The sequence below is a fragment of the Mustela nivalis genome (assembly GCF_964662115.1).
Source record: "Mustela nivalis genome assembly, chromosome: 5".
Taxonomy (NCBI): Eukaryota; Metazoa; Chordata; class Mammalia; order Carnivora; family Mustelidae; genus Mustela; species Mustela nivalis.
The window spans coordinates 146,081,264-146,095,785 of NC_139024.1; the positions used below are offsets into that span (position 1 = coordinate 146,081,264).

At 42.4% G+C, this 14,522-nt stretch overlaps 1 protein-coding gene across 3 annotated transcripts in view; it reads right to left on the reverse strand.

Moving 5' to 3' along the window:
- Positions 1-14,522, reverse strand: part of LOC309865462 (uncharacterized protein) — a 366,810-nt gene that overhangs the window by 331,253 nt on the left and 21,035 nt on the right. The gene's annotated exons all lie outside the window — the stretch shown is intronic.

Below are 14,522 nucleotides of genomic sequence, written 5' to 3' on the forward strand. Positions count from 1 at the left end.
AATTATTGAGATATTTTCTATTTTTTTCACGTGTGGAGAAAAAGGTTATTCAAAATCCAAGTATATTTACACTCATAGCCCATCCCAACTAGGTCTAGCCCCAGTTCAAGTGCTCAGCCCATGTGTCTGGCAGGTACTGAACTGAACTGCTCTGCTCTAGATTCTGACCTTTGGGGAACCAGCTGCGTGACCTTGGACCTCCCTGTTCTTAAGTTCCCTCCCCTTTCAACGGAGAGGGAGAAATGATCACTCCAAGTTCTTTCTAGTTTAAATTCTATCGCATCCAGAACTTGCATATCAGTGGGGAAACCCAATTTCAAATGCAGACCATGTTCTTTATGTATGTAAAATTAGCAGAGAATCTGAAAAATACAAAAAAGTATAAAAACAAAACAGAACAGGGCTTTTCCACTAGCTCAGTCAATAAAGTGTAGGATTCTTGATCTTGGGGTTGTGAATTCGAGCCTGACACTGGGTACAGAGATCACTTAAACACAAAATCATGTAAAAAAATAAATAAACAATCTACAATCTACCCAAGCATATCTAATTAATCCTCTGATGAATTTCCTTTCTGATTTTTTTTTTTTAACTCAAGGAACAGTTGAAACTTTGGGAAGCGATTAATATATTACTATATCCTCCCTCACATATTTTAGGGATTTTGAAAAAATAAAATTCATACAATTTAGTGCCCCCCAAAAAGAAGACAGTTCTATATTATTTTTACTTTTTTTTTTTTTTTAAAGATTTTATTTATTCACTTGACAGAGAGAGATCACAAGTAGGCAGAGAGGCAGGCAGAGAGAGAGAGAGGAGGAAACAGGCTTCCCGCTGAGCAGAGAGCCCGATGCGGGACTCGATCCCAGGACCCTGAGATCATGACCTAAGCTGAAGGCAGTGGCTTAACCCACTGAGCCACCCAGGCGCCCGACAGTTCTATATTATACATGCTTTTTTTTCTGTTGCTTTTTTTTACAGCATAGAACATACAATAGACATAACATATGACATTGTGTGTTATGTTATATACTTCACAGGTTGTGTGTTAGGTTATGTGCATAACAATATATAATGGTTTTTTTAAAAGATCTTTATTTATTTATTTGACAGAGAGAGATCACAAGTAGGCAGAGAGGCAGGCAGAGAGAGAGAGGAGGAAGCAGGCTCCCCACTGAGCAGAGAGCCCGATGCGGGGCTCGATCCCAGGACCCTGAGATCATGACCCGAGCCGAAGGCAGCGGCTTAACCCAATGAGCCACCCAGGTGCCCCCAATATATAATGATTTTATACATGGATGTATGGCAAAATGATTCTCACAGGTCTAACTAGCATCCATTACCACACACGGCTACGGTTTTTTTCTTGTGATGACAACTTTTAAGATCTACTCTCTTATGTGACTTTCACCTGCAGAATTCAGTATCATTAACTAGGGTCACCATGCTCTCCAGACACCCCCAGAATCTTTTATGTCATAACTGGGAGTTCGTATCTTTGGACCACCCTCACCCATGATACCCAAGTATATATATATATACTTGTAACATGAAAAGATCCAAATGATTTTCTTTCAAAATCAGTTCATTATAGGGATCTTTCTCTTATCTCTCCTGTCCTTGCTGCCGCCTTTTATGACCATGACATGTTTATCATGAGAGTCTTTAGTTTCTGTCCATTTTCTCTCCTCTCCCCCCCCAATCTATATTCAGGGTCACCCATTTCTGCCTGCCTGTTTGGGGGCCCCCCAAGACTTACTACAGCTGCTGGTCAGGCCTCAGAGGCAAGGCACTCCGGGGGACGATTTCCTCAGCAAAGTAACCAGGCCATCCACCACTGCTCTCGGCCTGGCTATTCAGGGTTGCAATTATTTCGGATGTCACCTCAGGGCAACGGTAAAAATTTACTTTGAATTGCTTCCGCCAACCTTTCTGAAGTTTCTTTTCTAACCCAGCAATTAGTCAAAACGAAGGCACTAAAATAACTATTGAATAGTTTGGGTATTTATCTGTGGGAGTTGTTTGGATTTTAGAGAGGCTTGAGAGGAAAATAGGGTTTTACACCCCCTAAAAAAAAAAAAACAAAAAACAAAAAACGCCAACCTTCCTTTTTCTTTCCTTTCTTTCTTTTTCCATTTCTAATTCCTTTTGTTCTTTCAGAGGAAGGGTGTGTGTGTGTGTGTGTGTGTGTGTGCACGTTCTTAATTGTCAAAAGTGCTCAGCCGGAAGAAGACAGGAAATGGAATTAAAGGTGAAATGAGTAGCCACCCAGCAGCAGGTCGCGTGTAGAGAGGCCCTGTATCTTTTCACATCCTAAACGTGGGCCCAGCGCCACTCCGGCAGCCCCCACCAGGACACCCCCCTCCCCGCTCTTTGATATGCTAATCGTGGCTGTGGGTTGGTTCAAGCTGGCAAGAGAGCAGAGGCTTTCAGATGGCTGACACGTTACAAAGCTGCAAACTTCAAAGCCCGGTTTAAAAGGTTCTGTTCTCATCCAGCAAAATAAGTTTGCTTTTTACAATGCCGAAGAGAAAATCCCAACAAATTAGAGTGGAATCTTAAACAATGAAACAGGCCCAACTCAGAAATAAGGAACCAATCAATGCTATCAACATGGCTTCTATCTGTCCTTAGGATTAATCATTTCCAGATGACAGCATGCATCTGATTAGGTTCCTCTGGCAGCTCTCCCCTCTGTCGGGCCCTGTGACAAGGGGGCTCCGACGCTGGAGTCCGAGATGGGGACCCAGCACCAGGTAACACTGTGCTTTGGACAGGGCCCAGGTGGCTTCTGGCAGAAAGGAAGTCAGCAGCGGGTAGGACTTCAAGAAATGCAACTCTTATCCTTTAGAAACACACATGTGACTTCCCAGTTCCTCCTAGTTTTTTCAACTTCTGACCAAAATTGAGGTACCTCGCCAGGGTGGGCCCTGTATGTTTGCAGAGTGCCCAACATCACACCCAACCTACAAGTTCACCATTTTTTTTTTTTTAAAGATTTTATTTTATTTATTTGTCATAGAGAGAGAAGCAAGAGCAAGCACAGGCAGACAGAATGGCAGGCAGAGGCAGAGGGAGAAGCAGGCTCCCTGCCAAGCAGGGAGCCCGATATGGGACTCGATCCCAGGACGCTGGGATCATGACCTGAGCCAAAGGCAGCGGCTTAACCAACTGAGCCACCCAGGCGTCCCCAAGTTCACCATTTTTTAAACTTAGCTTTTTGGTTCTGGAAGACTGCTGTAGTCCTTGCTTTGGTCTTCTTGAACTGCCATCACAAAATATCATAGATGGGAGGCTTAAACAACAAAAATTTATTTTCTCAGTTCTGGAGGCTGGAAATCCACGAGTGAGGGTTAGGGTCTGATGAGAGCTTTTGCTCTGGGCTGCAGGCAGCCACCATCTTGTTCTGTGCTCAAAGGATTCCACTGTGAGCTGCGTGAGTAAGACTGGTGTTCTAGTGTCTCTTCCTCCTTTTATGGGAACAGTAACCCTACTGGATTAGAGCCACACCCTTAAGACCTCAGTTAACCTTAATTGCCTCCTTACAAGCCTTATCTCCAAATAAAGTCACCTTGGGGGTGAGGGTTTAAAGGATGTGCCACCCCAAAACATAGCACTTTGGCATAGGATTATATTGAACTAAAGGCCTCTAGGAATCAACAAGTGCAGAAAGAAGCCTTCTCGTGTCTTCCCTTACCTGACTGAAAAGCCCAAGTTCTGTGAAATAAGTTTGCCATAAATTTCCTCTTCAAGGCGAATTGACTCCCAGAAGGGAAAACCCCAAATCCCTTCTCCATGGGAGGTCAACAGCCCTGAAGGAGACAAACATTATCATAAACTTTCTTATCTCTCACTTGTTCTCTTAAAAACCCATTTGTCACTCCTAAAGAAATCTATTTGTTCTTCCCATAAAAGCCTTTTCTTGCCCACTCCCTTTTCCTTACTAAATTAGGGATATAAACCTCAAGCTTTAACCATTTAACCAGCCAGCTACTCCTTTTGTTAGTTCCATATGCCTGCAAATAAAGCACCACCCCCCTCAGTCTGTCTTTTGTCAGCTTAATTCAAAGGCCTCCATTTTGCAGAACAGAAGAGAGTAGAGGAAAATTTTTTCTCCCCTACAGGCTTCAATTGATGAGTTTGGTTTGAGAGTCGTGGGGGAGGAGGGTGATAAGCAGAGACACGATTTAGTCCATAGCAGCCTTCAAGCCTCTTCAGTTAACCAAAACCCTTGCACTACCTTTGAAGAATAAACACATCAAGCTCGGGACAGAGCTGTGTCTGCAAAGGGAGGGGAGGGGTGGGGTCTGATGAACTCTGATCAAGATGGCGGCATGCCCAACTTCCTCCCTCACAGTTTTACCTGGGGTCTCCACTCATTCCAACTTTATTAGCTTTCCATTTTGATCTTGAAAGGACTGTCTTTTCCATGGGTCAATGCATACTTGTGTAAGCCTGTGTGAGTTGGGGGGTGATAGCAAAGGTTGAGAAAAGGCTGTCACAGCTTTGAAGAGTAGCAGAAGAGCAACCCCAAAATCTGTTTCTTTGGCACAGGATTATTTTGAGACAATTTCTGAGAAACTGCCAGAGAATCTCTGAAAACAGAGTAGAATTTAGTGTTTTGTAAGGGACATTTTCTTTACAAAGGAATTCCTCATTTGTAAGTGTCTCCCCCAACCCCTTTACCAAGAAGAATGACTCTCAAATCACCAATAAACTCCTATCAATGGAGAAGACTCAGACTTAAATCTGCATAACAACCTTCTCCTTGTTTACCTTGCTTCCCACTCCCCCAACCTCCCTCAACTGGTCTCTTCACCGCCCCCCAACATCTTTCTTTTGTCTTTAGCTAAAGATTGCATTTAAGGTGGTGAGTTGCGATCTGGACCACACAACTTTCCAAGCTACCCATCTAAGGTAGAAGGAAAATTCCTTTTCCTTCCCCACAGTTTGAACTTAAACCTAAATTTAAGCTGTGTTCTTCCTAGGATTCAACCCATCTGGTGGTCCCAAGGGGTAGCCCTGCCAGGAGTCTGTTTAGGGGAGGGCTGACACTGCATCCCCAGGCAGTGTCCTGTGGGTCCCCATCTCCAGATAACCCTCAAAGCTAGTCCTTGAGGACGTCTGCCGGAGTCACAGGAAGAGAAGTAAGAATGAGAAAACAAAAGGCTTTTTTACTAAACTCTCAGAGGCCTTGGGAACCTTGTTTGGGGATGAGAGCATCATAAAGGTGGAGGAAGGGAGAGCCAACCAACACCCTCCATTTCCCCCCAACACACACACACACACACACACACACACACCCATCCAGCTGGGGCAGATCAGGACAGCCCTGCCCTGCAGGGACCCAATAGCTCCAGAGGTACCAGTGGCTGAAATTCCAGCTAGCACTGGCTCTAAATGGTGGCATCAGCAGCAACAGAATGGTTTCCACCATTTTTCACCTGTTCTGGTGTCTGATACAGCCCACAAGAAAAGTACCCCATATACACCAAGATTAACTGTAAAAAAAAAATACTGGAAGGAAATACAGCAAAGGGTTTTCTTCCCAATATACATAGCAGCCTAAATCATTGCTTCCTTTGAGATTTACATAAATTTCATTCAATTGAATTTCATTCAATTCCTGCCCCCACCATCCAGAAGGTAGTCACCTCCTCCCCCATCTCCAAGAATTCCAGAGGGCTTATCTTCTCAGATCGGCTCCTCCCTTGTCCTGTCCCCCTTCAGTCTCAGTCCCATTGATGTCTAACCTCCCTCTGTTCTTTTCTCCTCCCTGCCTTCCCCCTCTCCCCATTTCTTAAGACACCGTGGCTGTGGGAGTAACAGACTCCACATAAGGTGTGGGAAATTGGTGAGAGGTGGGGCAGAGAAGGATGCCCGTTTCATCATAGCACTTAAAATTCCTCCAGCCACCCCCACACCAGTGAATTCCTCCCCTGCCCACATCTGCACAGCCCCTGGCTACCACCTGCCACACCGCAGCTCAACCCATCCCCCACCCTGGCCCACATTCCCCGCCCCCCAGCTCTGCTCACTTCTCCCATCTTCCTCTGCTTCTCCCCCCCCCCCCCCACCAACCACTCGTTCTTATGCAGAGCAGTTTAACTACCGTGGAGTCTCACTGCCTCCCTTCACCTGCCTTGGGCCAAGGGCTTGCCAGCATTTCACCCTGGAAGTGTCCCATCAAGGTATTTTGTGAAACAAAGGGCTATTTACTCCAGAGAGGAATTCTACCACTCCCGGAGGGGCAGAAACAGCTGCAGTCAGCTGTGGTTTAAATTAGTATTTTACCTTTACTACTAGTGTTTTCCATACTTTCCCTACAAGTACGCATTAATTTGAAATAATTCTTAAGTGAGAGTTCACATAATTACAGCCAGTGGTTCTCAACCAGGGGTGATTTTGCACCCCAAGGGGATATTTGGCAATATCTGGAGATTTTTATCATCGTAACTGTGGGATGGGAGTGCCACATGTAGAAAGAGACAAGACTACTAAACACCCTACAATGCATGGGACAGCTCCCCTCAAAAAAGAATTATCTAGCCCAGAAGGTCATTGGTACCAAGATTGAGAATCCCGGCTATGGGCCAAGAAGCATCTAAAGAAAGTGACAGTGACTTTCTCTTACCCAGTTTAAAGGGACCAGTTAAAAGAAGTCATTCCCTTCTTGTTGACAGAATAACAACAACTAGGAATTACTGAGAACTTACTTTGTTCCTAACAACCCTTTAAGGCAAGTGGCTATCCAACTGTTTCCCCCTTTCACAGGATAAAAACAAACTGTGTCCCACAGACACTAAGCATGAGACTAGGATAACCTGAGCCATAAATGTATGTGTGAGGCAAGGAGGCAATCTTAGTGACATTCACAGTTTGGTCTTAAACTTGCCATACACATATTACTTACATTCCCACCAGACTGCAGTGCAGAGAAGGAACTAAAGGGGACACGAAGCTTTGACCATTAAATCATGAAGCGCAATTTTGTATTTTGTAAACAGAACTTCAAAAGCCTGTTCCATTCAGAAAACTTGATTTTTGTCCTTTAAAAGTACTTAATCATGGAATTGATGCACTAATTATATATATACATAGACACATATTTTAATACTTTTATTAAAAGTTTTACACTGTGAGGCAGGCCCAGGCCCACAATATTAACAGAAAAGTCACACAGTCATAGTCTGCACAAAAATATATTTGACAAAATTTTATATCCACTCCTGATTTTTAAAGTCTTAGAAATATAGGAATTGACGAAAACTTCCTCAACATGAAAAAGAACATCCACAAAAACATCCTACAGCTAACATTTTACTTACAGGTAAAAGACTGAATGTTTTCCCCTAGTATTAGGAACAAGGCAAGGATGTCTGTTCTCGCCTGTCTTACACAACATAGTACCAGAAGTTCTAGCCTGTTCAAGAAGGCAAGGAAAGGAAATACAAGGCAAACATATCAGAAAGTAAGAAATAAAACTGTCCTTATTTGCAGATGACATGATTGTCTATATAGGAATCTACCAAAAAAGGAACAGAAAAGAAATAATAATTCACTATGTTGCAAGATATAAAATAAATATACAAAAAACTATCTAGATACTAGCAAAGAACATGTGGGCACAAAAACATTTTAACTATGTCATTTACACTTACTCATTAGGTATAGATCTAACAAAACATGGATTTGTGTGATGAAAACTAAACAATGCTGATTTTTTTTTTTTTTTTTTTCTTAAATCAAAGAAGACCTAAATCCATGGAGAGGAGTGAATGGACTCAACATAGTAATGATGCTAATTCTCCCAAAACTGATATATAGGTTTAATGAAATTCTTATTAAAATCTCAGATATTTTTGTAAGTATAGATAAGATTATTCTAAAATTTATATGGAAGGGTAAAGGAACTGGAATACTAAAAACATTTTGATAAAGAATAAAGAGAAAAATCTGTCTACTTGATTTTGAGATATATAATACAGCTATAGTAATCAAAACTGTGCGGAATTGACAGAGGGTTCGACATATAAAGCATGCAACAGGATAGTGATCCAGAAATAGATTCATGTAAATATACCCTACTGATAGGAAAAACAGCCTTTTAACCAATGGTGCTAGAGCAATTAGACATTAAAAATATATATAGGGGCACCTGGGTGGCTCAGTGGGTTAAAGCCTCTGCCTTCGGTTCAGGCCATGATCTCAGGGTCCTGGCATCGAGCCCCGCATAGGGAGCTCTCTGCTCAGCAGGGATCCTGCTTCCCCCTCTCTCTTTGCCTGCCTCTCTGCCTACTTGTGATCTCTGTCAAACAAATAAATAAAATCTCTTTAAAAAATGTAAAAAAACCATATATATATATAAAATAAAATGAAATAAAAATTTCAGTGTAATTCTCACACCTTATGCAAAAATTAACTCAAAATGTACCATGGTCTTAAATGTTCAATTTAAAGGAGAAAATCCTCAGGATCCAGGGCTATACAAAGATTTCTTAGACTTGATTTAAAAAGAATGATTCATAAAAGGAAAAACTGATAAATTGGACTTCATCAAAATTGAAAACTTTGGCTCTATTAAAGACCCTCTTAAGAAAATGAAAAGACAAGTTAGACAGTGGAAGAAAATATTTCCAAATCACATATCTGATAAAGGACTAGTGTCTAGAATATATAAAGAACACTCATAACTTTTTTTTTGTTTTTTGTAAAAAAAAAAAATCCATTTACAACATGGACAAAAGACACGAAGAGACATATTACCAAAGAGAATATACAGATGGCAGATAAGCAGATGAAAAGATGTTCAACATCACTAGCCATTAGGGAAATGCAAATTAAGACCACAGTGAATATATTGCTACTGTCTACCAGAATAACTAAACTGAAAAATAGTGACAACACTAAATTCTCATGAGGATATGAAGAAACTAGATCACTCATCCATTGCTGGTGGGAATATAAAATGGTACAGTCAATCTGGAAAACAGTTTAAGACCATTTCTTAAAAAACTAAACAAGCACTCACCATAGACCCAGCAGTTACACTCTTATTCATTTATCCCAGAGAACTGAAGATTTATGTTCACACAAAGACCTATGCATGAATGTATATAGCAACTGTATTTGTAATAACCCAGAACTGGAAGTACCCAGACGTTCTTCAATGGGTGACTGGTTAAACAAACTGTGGTATATCACTTCCATGGAATAGCATCAGCTATTATTATAAAATAACAAACTATTATTTTTAATTATCTAAAAATAAATAAATAAGTAAGTAAAATCTTTGAAAATTTCTTTAGATTATTACCTAAACAAAAATTAAAGTAAAATAGCATATTATCAATACAGAAAACAACCTGGATGATCTTCAAAGAATATGCTGGGCAACAAAAACCAATCGCAAAAGGTTGCTACTGTATGATGTCATGTATACAACATTCTTCAATGAAAAAATTGTAGAAATGGAGGACAGATTGGGGGTTAAAGATAAGAGAGAAACAGATAGGGCTAAAAAACAAAAGGGGGGGGGGACAACAGGAGGGATTCTTGGTAGAAATGTCTTCTATCCTGACTGTCTCAATGTCAAAATCCTGGCTGTGATATCATACTATATTATAGCTCTATAAGGCATTACTATAGGGAGAAATTAGAATAAAGGTACAGGGGACCTTTCTTTCTTTCTTTCTCTCTTTCTTTCTTTCTGCCTTCCTTCCTTCTTTTTCCTTCTTTTTAAGATTTTATCTATTTATTTGTCAGACAGAGAGAGTACAAGGAGGGAGAGAAGGAGAAGCAGGCTCTGCACTGACCAGGGAGCCCAATGCAGGACTCAATCCCAGAACCCTGGGATCGTGACTTGAACCAAAAGCAGACGCCCAAATGACTGAGCCACCCAGAGGCCCCTGTATTATTTCTAATGACTGTGTGTAAATCTACAATGATCTCAGGATAAATGTTATTTATTTAAATAAACTATGTTATATTTATAGTATTATTATAAAATATATCATAATTATATAATGGTATCTATTTAAATAAGTAAAAATATATGTAGAGATTGGAAAAGGTCAAAACAATGCAAGCCCAGAACAGGCTAGCTCCCTCATTAAGACTAACAAGCACCCATTTACAGGAGGCACCCACACAAGGTGATCAGGAAACAAGCTACCCACTGTTCTGAAGAGCAGGCACTCTAACCCATGTAAAATAAACTGTAGACATAGAAATTGTAATGTGAAAGGAGTATGGAAACCAAAGAGGGAGATGTTGTAATGACAAGTGCAAACAGAAAGTGGGGAGTTACCGTGGAGTCTAGAAAGAGCTGGAGGGGGAGACAGTAGGTGTTTTTCCAGCACTGACCAGGACAGAGCACAGCTGGCCAACACAAACATCCAGTCCACTGGGCAAACATAATCCTTGCTGAAGGAGGAATTTTCACTGGGGCAGTCACCATGTGATGAAAATATACCCTCTAGGAAATCCAATTTCCTTTGCTTGGGTTCTGTATTCATCAAGCAACCTTCTGATCTTAATTTGATTTTTGATGGTTTCCTCACTGTAAAAGAAGGAGCTAATGGGATCCAATCTGCTAAATGATTATATGTTTTCTTCCATTATGACCCTCCCATGGTTTTTTGGCATTGGGTATTTTGTCCTAAACTGTTTTCTTTCTCAGGCATGATAGCAGTTTTCTTCCAACAAGACTGTAATCCCCTTGAGCAAAGAAACTGAGTCAACAATCATTTATTAAGCACCTGCTATGTACTGGGAACTGTGCGAGGACCAAAGGCAAATGACAACCAAGATAGGATTTGTGCCACCAGGAACTGCTAATTTCCTGGTGGTCCTGTATCAGCAGGACTGGTAGTAGCGGCATTATGGCCCAGAATGTGGGTTTCAGAGTCAAACCAATGGGATCCAAATCCTGGCTCCACCATTTACCACCTGTGTGATCTTAAGCAAGCTACATAACCTCTCTGACCCTCAGTTCCCTCATCTGTGCAATGGGTAAACCTCCCAAGGCGTCAGGAGGATTAAATGAGTTCACTAGACAAAGCACAGTACCAAAGACACAGTGAGTGTTCGTTAAATGGGAATTAGTGTTACTCTGACAATCATTCTTACAGTCATGATTTCCAACCCTGTGAGATCACATTTTTCCCTCTACTGCCCACCTCACTTGTCTGTCCATTCCAGGTTCAATTACCTATTAAGTTCCCCTTTCCAGGCATCTGACAACACCAGGGATTGCAAAGAATTTCTACAAATCTGCCATGGGTGTCCCTTGCCACCAGCCAACATCTGACTCAAACCCATTGCTCTTCTAGCCACCTACAGACCAGCTTCTCCTACCTCCTCTTATCACCAAAATGGGCCAAGGCCTGCCTTTATGTTTATCACTTGACCTTGAGAAGGCTTTGGGAAAACCAAGGAACCTATGCCCAGAAAATTCTTTTTTTTTTTTTTTTCTAGAAGATTTTATTTATTTATTTGTCAGAGAGCAAGCCCAAGCAGCGGGGCGGTGGCAGGCAGAGGGAGAAGCAGAGAGAAGCTGAGCAAGGAGCCCGATACATGGCTCGATCCCAGGACCCTGGGATCAGGACCGGAGCCCAAGGCAGAAGCTTAACCAACTGAGCCACCCAGTGTCCCAAACACAGGCTGCACAGCAAATTCCAGACAATTCTCAGAGTCCAGGTTTATCACTATGTTACAGGGGTTCCTTTTCTTCATCTCTAAAAAACCACACCAACTCTAGGCTCCATATCATTTGAGTGCCATGGTTTGGGGCAGGGGTGGAGAGGTTGTCTTTTGTGTTTAGTGTTTTTCCTTTAAGACATATATATATGTGTATATATATATATATATATATATATATATATATATATATATTAAAATATATATAGGGGCCCCTGCGTGGCTCAGTGGGTTAAGCCATTGCCTTCGGCTCAGGTCATGATCTCAGGGTCCTGGGATCAAGCCCCGAATTGGGCTCTCTGCTCAGCAGGGAGCCTGCTTCCCTTTCTCTCTCCCTCTGCCTGCCTCTCTGCCTGCTTGTGATCTTGCTCTGTCAAATAAATAAATAAAATCTTTAAATAAAATAAAAAATATATATATTTATCTGAGAGAGAGGGCAGCCACAAGGAAGAGCAGAGAAACAAGAAGAGACAGAACCTCAAGCAGACTCTATGCTGAACATGGAGTCCCAGGCAGGCTCAATCCCACGACCCTGAGATGATGACCTGAGCCTAAACCAAGAGTCGGATGCTTAACTGGCTGAGCCACCCAGGTGCCCCTGTAGATATTACCCAAAAAATAGGGGTGCCCGGGTGGCTCAGTGGGTTAAGCATCTACCTTTGACTCAGATCATGATCCCAGAGTCCTGAGATCAAGACCCACATTAGGTTTCCTGCTCAGCTGGGGGCCTGCTTCTCCTTCTCTCCCCTGCTTGCGCTCTCTCTTGCTGTCTCTCTCTGAAATAAATAAATAAAATCTACGTGAATAAATAAATAAACAAATAAACAAAATCTTTAGGGGAGGCTGGGTGGCTCAGTTTTTAAGCATCCGACTCTTCATTTAGGCTCAAGTCATGATCTCAGGGTGCTGGGATGGAGCCCCACATCAGGCTCCCTGCTCGGGCAGAGTCTGCTTGTCCCTCTCCCTCCCCTCGACCCCTCCCCCCCTGCTCAAGCTTGCTCACACACTCTCTCTCTCTGAAATACATAAGTAAAACCTTAAAAAAATACAAAATCTTTAAAAATAAATAAATAAGTAGAAACATAGACGCTAAAGGGAAGGAAAGCAACCTATTCAAATCCTCTTCCCTCTCCCCTTCTGGGCCTTTGCCCCAGGATCCCCCCCCCCCAGGAGCTGTTCTTTCCCCCCGACTTTCTGAAGCTCTTTCAGGAATAAATCAGGCAAGGCTTCCTCCAGTCATCAGCCTGGATGGGGAACAACCAGGCCAGCAGCAAGAAACAGAATCTTCCCCAGGAACTCAGAGAAAACACATATACAGAGTTTTATGTCGGGAAGCAGACGTGCAGAGCTGTGTGTGCTTCTGTTTTTTCGTTCTTCCCACTTACGAAGTTGTTCCCCACCCATGGTTGTCTCCCAAAACAGGACTACATATTCACCCCTGAGCTTGACCAACAACCCAACAATTTCCTGTTGTACAAAGACAAATAAGAAGGTTTTAAAAAGAGAGAAAGAGGGGGAAAAAAAAAAAAGAAAGAAAGAAAGAGGAAGGAAGATGAAGACGGGAAGGAAAGAAGGGGAGAAATGAAAGGAAAGACCAGGACCGCAGCCTTCTGTGCGGCGGAGGGAGGGCCACTGGCTGGAGGCAGAGGGGTCCTCACAGACAGTCTGGTCAGGTGACCCCCAGATAAGATCAGTGATAGACGACATTGGGCTTTTTCAAAACACCTTCCCGAGAACACCTCCCACAACGTGTCAAAACAAATGAAATTCCACATTCCCGCTTGTAAATATTTTTCCCCTGCCATAAATGAAAGCTGTGATTCGACAGATACCTCAGAGCTTAGCATTCTTTATGAGGTGTATAAATAAGACCTACGGCGGGATTGGAGAGCGCCTATCCTGGCAGTATCATTTTTATCCTATGGGCAAGTGTGCATTTACATAATTCAATTCAGCAAATTCTGATTGAATATACATAGTATTGTATAAATATGTATCAATACGTGCGAGAACGAAATGAAGAGAAGCTGGTCAGGATCAAGCAGCATCCGCCGGTGGCCCCCCTCAATGTCTGCCGCGGGACTGGGCTGTCTGACTTTGGGGAACAGATGTTATTTGAGTACCATCCCATTATTCACCTAGCGCTCCCCGGTGCCCATCCCTGATCCCACAGAGCGGCGGATAAATAAAATCTGTGCTCATGCATTAAATCAACATGCATTACATGCCACCGAAAATACATACAAGATGCAGGAATTGCGTCTTTATTTCCAAACATATTTGTTACGAAAGTGTCTTAAAGAGATTAGGGGAGGGGCGCCTGACTGGCTCAGTCAGGAGTTGGTGGTGCTTGAGCTCAGGGTCACGAGTTTGAAACCTATGTTGGATATAGAGAAGACTCCAAAAATAAAATATATTTTAAAAGAGAGAGAGGGGCGCCTGGGTGGCTCAGTCGGTTAGGCATCTGCCCTCAGCTTGGGTCATGATCCCAGAGTCCTGGGATCGAGCCCCGCATGGGGCTCCCTGCTCAGTGGGAAGCCTGCTTCTCCCTCTCCCACTCCCCCTGCTTGTGTTCCCTCTTTCGCTGTCTCTCTCTCTCTCTTCAAATAAATCAATAAAATCTTTTTTAAAAAGAGAGAGAGAGAGAGAGAGATTGGGGGAACTGGGGAAAGATGTTAGCATTTTTGACGAAGGACAGAAAGGTTTTTGAGCTGCCCCCTTTATTTGAATACTTGAGTGCGTGACCTTTTGGATATTAACAAATAGCTTTCTAAACCAAACAAATTTTGCAGAGAAAAAGACATCTTCTAAATTTATCTACT